The 5,365-nt window shown below is 42.7% G+C and overlaps 1 long non-coding RNA gene across 1 annotated transcript; it reads right to left on the bottom strand.

The window, feature by feature from the left end:
* Positions 1-1,439: 1,439 nt before the first annotated feature.
* Positions 1,440-5,152, bottom strand: LOC130142855 (uncharacterized). The gene is made up of 3 exons (XR_008819551.1): positions 5,003-5,152; positions 4,031-4,119; positions 1,440-1,938 (listed from the first exon to the last, which is right to left on the bottom strand). It is a non-coding gene; the product is annotated as an uncharacterized LOC130142855 (long non-coding RNA).
* Positions 5,153-5,365: the final 213 nt, after the last annotated feature.

Genomic DNA, 5,365 nt, shown 5'->3' with positions numbered 1-5,365 from the left:
TTTAGGGACAGGAAGGGAAGGCTTTGGCTGAAATGATATCACTCCAGGTCCTGCAGATTGCCTTGAACCACAGACTGGGAACTGAGCTCCAAGTGGTGGTCAAATCCCCGCTCGGTGTGTAAATCCTGAGCCAAACACTGTCGTTGTTAGGGTAGATCCTAACCAAGGAGAGGAACGAAAGCCCTGGTTGAAATGAAGGCTGAATGTATTCTAATTTTCCTGTTGCTGTCATAGTTTAAAACTTGGAAAAAGAGACAAATGGACCAGGTTTAGGTCAGGCAGAGCTCAGTATGAATCAGAATTAAATAGGCTCTGCATTTGTTCATCTGCACTTAGAGCTCAGTAAATGCAATGTCATCTTTCAGCTGAAATTTGGCTGCACTGTGAACTGTTTTGCTCTCTTTCCTTTCCTGCACAGCTGGAAATGAATTCCTCTTCAGTCCTTTTTGGGATGTGGTGAAGAGTGAAGAGAGAGAGGGGAAAGAAATCTGGCAAGCAAAATGCTTGTTCTAGATAAAGTGAAAGAAGTTGAAGTTAAACAAGGCAGTGTCACCTATTTAGGGGTAAGATGACACTTGAATCAACACTGGACCAGTGCAGCAGCAGCTGAAGTGGGGGAAGCGTAAACTAGAAGCATTCAGCAGTTTGGGGAGAAGGGGAGTGACTGCTGACCGAGGGTTTGGGCACAGGTCTGTGAAATGTTCATGTGCTCTCAGTGCTCTGAAGTGGGGGGGACAGAGAAAAAGTGTCCTGGAGTTTCACGCAAAAAAAAATAAATATGTTTGCATTCATTAGAGGTGGTGGAGCTCTGTCTGGGTATAGCAGTGCAGTCACTTTCCTCCTTCCATGGGAACAAGGAAAAAAAATACAGCCCTAATAAGGCATTTGACACAACTGCAAATGATGAGAGCATGCCACTTGAAGTGAAGCTGCGATCCACAAGGCTCCTCCTGAGCCACAGCTTGATACCAAAAACAACTCAGAGAGTGACTCAGAGGTGAGTCTTTTCCCCATCACCACTATTAGGGCTGCCGGACAGCTCTGCAGGCAGTGGTAGGCAGAGTCACGTTCTCCCTTGCGTTTCATGACGCTTGCAGAGGAAGAAAGGTCAGACCATGAAGCCAGCAAGGTTTTGTTGGGGTTTTGCTTTTAGAAAGTATGCTGTGGGGTTTTGCCAAGCTTGAAGTTTTTCCACAAGTCATCTCAACAGCCTGCTACTTCTGCCAGACAGCTCATTGCAGACATCAACTTGAGCATGTATTCTGCTACCAGCTCACGAAACCTAAAGCTTCCTACAAAGATTTTAAACCTACAAGCAGCAGAAGCCAAACCAGAAAGCCAGAAGCACTAGCCTAATTATGCTGATGCTGTCTGGAGTAATGCTAAGTGACACCAGTTGAGAAGTTTCATGAAGATTAACCACCCACCTCCTAATTGCTTTGAAATTCTTCATTCTCACTGCAAGGGAATTCACCTCTGCAAGGGCTGGTAGAAAGAAATGTGAGGAACCACAAAGAAGAAAAGGCAGGCTGAGTGGAGTTTCTTTTTAAACAAGAAAATGGGGGAAGCTGCCTTGCAGTTTGTGCAAGGCAGTACTCAGGAATTAACAGGACATCCCTAAGGCTCCAGAAAGTCAAAAAAATACCAACTCAGACTTTTAGATATGAAACCATTTTCTTCTGTTTGGCAGCATACAACTTTCTTATCAGAATAAGCAGCATAATATATATAAATATCCATAAAGCTAAGGAGGAAAGTGTATTGCAGCTGTTTGCTCATACAGCATCTCTTTAGACTGGGACAGTTTTCTTTGCAGTGATCACTTGCTTTTGGATCATACAGTCTTGCTCTGAGTTTATAATGCTTCCTGAGTTGTGGGGGTGGAGGTGGGGGTGCAGACAGATGACAACACAGATGGCACGTGGACGATGACTGGCACTACAAGAAAAGAAAAGCAAAAGAACAGAGTATCAGCAAGAGTCAAACACAAAAGCTTAATCTAGAATTGCTGTGATTTGACCTGGCTCTACTGTTGGGGCCATTCCGAGGGGTGAAGAGAGAATGAGAAAGCCTGTAAGTCAGAGGCTCTCGATCCTTCTTGTTTAGACATTCACTAACAATTTAACAGTGTTTGCCTAAAAACACCAACCAAGCAATACTGGCACAGCTCTCTATGCCTACAAAAGCCTACAAAAAGGAGGAGGAAGAATATGAGATAAATATTAGTCTTTAATTAGTCTTTAATTGGATTTCCCACAATACAAAAATCGTTTAATGGTCAAAGACAAGGGGGAATCAGGGAGATCTTGAAAGCGACTGAGATTCACACTTGCGCTGTCTGGCCTACCATGATGTATTACACCATAAAATGTTTTCTTGTCCTTTATTAAAGAATATGTGCCACTCCATCCCACTGCACTCTTTAATACTCCCAAATGAGCCATCTATGACTGTCATAACATTTTAGTAGCTTGCTTCACCTGCTTCAGTATTCCTATGCCCAATTCTGCTTGTGCACCTTCATGTGAGGGACAGTGGGAAAACTCTCATAAAAAGGACAAGTCAAGGGAGAGACTTACAGACAGCTCCCGGCACCTGCAACTTTGCATCTGTAATTGATCTCTTCACCCTGGGGTGGTGGTGCCCCTGAAGAGCATTTGCCAGAATTTTCTTCTCTTTGTAACAGCCCCATTCACTCATGTTGTCTAACTTTATGGTGTCATCCATAATTTCATCTACGTTCTCACTGTTATTTTTTCCTAAGCAGATTTACTTCCCTTTCTCCCAGAGCTCTCAAATAAAGCACTGTCTCCCATTTGCAAGCAGACCAACACACCCACGAGCCAATATAGTCATATAATGGTAATCGTAACTTACAAGAAATCTAGCAATCACCGGCAGGCCTGTGATAGCTGTCTCCTGAATGTCACCCAGTGGGAAAGGATAGGTACTTGCTTCAGTGACCCGCTTGCAACTGGCATGCCTCTTATTTAGGGCCATAAGAAACAAATTTACACTGCACCACAGAATGTAAAAATGTCACTGTGTAATGTTTGGGGTTTATTCTTTCCCCATGGTCTTAAAATCCTCATTGTATTTGCAAGAATGCTTCAGAGTTACAATTTCACAACCTATTCCACTTCCCGTACCGTCACCCAAAATAGTGGTTTTACAGGCAAAACTGTTCAGCAGTCACAAAAGCAGAAAATAAGCAGCATCACCCATGTGTGTGCAAGGAGATATTTTTCTGGCAGCAAATGAGTGCCACCGGGTTCGTTTCCAGTAGAGGGCAGAAATCGACACAAGGTTCAACAAGCACAAATTTGATGTACTTAGGTTTTGCCAAAGCTGCTCAACAGAGATGGACCCAGATCAAGGTTTGCATCCAAAGGAGATTTGAGAGAGTTCAGTGTTGCATATGGAGCTAAACTCACAGTTCGCTGCAGTAGCAATGCTCTAAAGGAAAATTCTGCATCTAAACACCGCCAACCTTTTGGGGGGATATTGTGATCTCAGTTTGAACTTGACCCTTGTCATTCAAGCCTCTCTCAGCTGTATGGTTTCTTGTTTCCAGAGATGTGAAAAGCCATTATTTCTTAAAGCATACTTCTCATTACTCTTAATGCACTTTTAATTTCTTAAACTTAATGCCATCATATGGCCTGCATAGCATACTGTTCAATGGCACCTTTGAGAGCTGTGGTACTGGTAGCATCTAGATCATGGCAAGACTCAGGAAAAGAAGAAGAAATTCTAGTTTGGAAAATAGTGTCTATGTAAATCTGGTGATACAGGGGAAAAAGCATTTTTCATGCAAACAGTACTTCCCAGACAGTGAAGTTACAATACATATGTGATAAACTCCAGTTTGGGAATGAGCTGTGTTTCGAAATCCTTCTTTCCTTATCTCTCCTTTCCCCATGGGATCTTTTTCCCATGTATCTTTGCTACCATCTCCTGTCTACTGGCAGCAACTCTGTCAGCCTTGCACCAGAATGAAAAAAAAGTCCACAGAAGATATTATTCCTACCTTCCAGGACTAGCTGATGGTCTCAGAGAGGCCCAAGATCCTCATAAGGATGTGTCACCCTGTTCCCTGAAGAACATTTTTGCGATAATCTGGTTGAAAAATATGCACAAAGGGGAACATATAAGTTGTCACTATTACCTCAAGAAGCATGATCCTGTAATTAATTCATATTCCTAAAGATTATAACAATTTTCTAAAAGTTTGGTGGTGGTTCTTAATATTGTGTGTAATCTAGAAACCCTGTGGCTTTCGGTTTTACCTTCCCTGTGACCTCAGCCTTACAGGCTTCCTTTCACAAGTGCACTCTCTTGTTTAGACTTGGCAAAGTATGGGATGAAAGACTAATCAATGCATTTGCTTCACAACTTTAATTTGGTTGAAAATCTTAACTGCTTCCATTTAGCGGTGGTAGTGGTGGTTAATGAGAAAAATAAATAGCTGAGTACTTCTAGCAGCTGAGGCAAGAAAATTACTCCAGCCAGGAAGAAGAAAAAATCTTAAAATGTAGATTAGTATCTAGAAAAATGAAGGAAAGGAATATTTTTCTGTTCCAGAACATACACTGGGGAAAACAAGGAGGAAGCATCACACCCTTCAATAAAAATTCTCATTTCTTTATATTTATGATAGCTTTTTGTTACTTGCACGCACACAGCTACTCCCTGAGTATCAATAGCAGATGTTACCCCTACATATAAAGAGGGGAACCACATATAAAGAGGCTGAGGACTGCCTCTTCTGAAATATTTTGCAGAGCTGTGGTCCTGGTGACAGCTGCCTTTTGGAAAGGGCCATGCATGAAGAGACAGGAAAGGTATGGCTCCTTCACACCACACACCCTTCATCCTTACCCACAGCTTATAGCTCTCAGTGACTGTAGCCTCCAGTTTTACCAGGAAAACTGCTTTCCCTCCCACCAGGTCAAGCAGTTAGAGGTGAGTGGGGAGGAACATTTTGCCCACATTGACTAACCTTTTTTGTTCTACTGGTCTTCATGGTTGAGAGCAAGGGTTCAAGGTCGCAGCTGCAAGTGTGCTTGCTGTGAGAAGAGTGACCACAGAAGCAACACTGGTACAGGAACTGATAACTAACACTACCAGAGCCCTTGAGAGCTCAGATGCATAAAGCTGCCTTGTGTCATGCAGTCTCACACTGCAGGGTAGCTCTGTGTGTGGGAAGTCCACAGTGGCGTTGCAATATCCGTAAGCAATTGCTTGGTCATACCTCATTTTGCAAATTAAACCCAATTTTGTTCTCTGGCATTAGTAAGCAAATGTGATGGCAGGTGATTTACCAGATGATGCTCGCACATTTGGAAATTCAAAATAGTTTATA

Source organism: Falco biarmicus, chromosome Z (assembly GCF_023638135.1).
Source record: "Falco biarmicus isolate bFalBia1 chromosome Z, bFalBia1.pri, whole genome shotgun sequence".
Lineage (NCBI taxonomy): Eukaryota > Metazoa > Chordata > Aves > Falconiformes > Falconidae > Falco > Falco biarmicus.
This window is presented reverse-complemented; position numbering and strand designations above follow the sequence as displayed.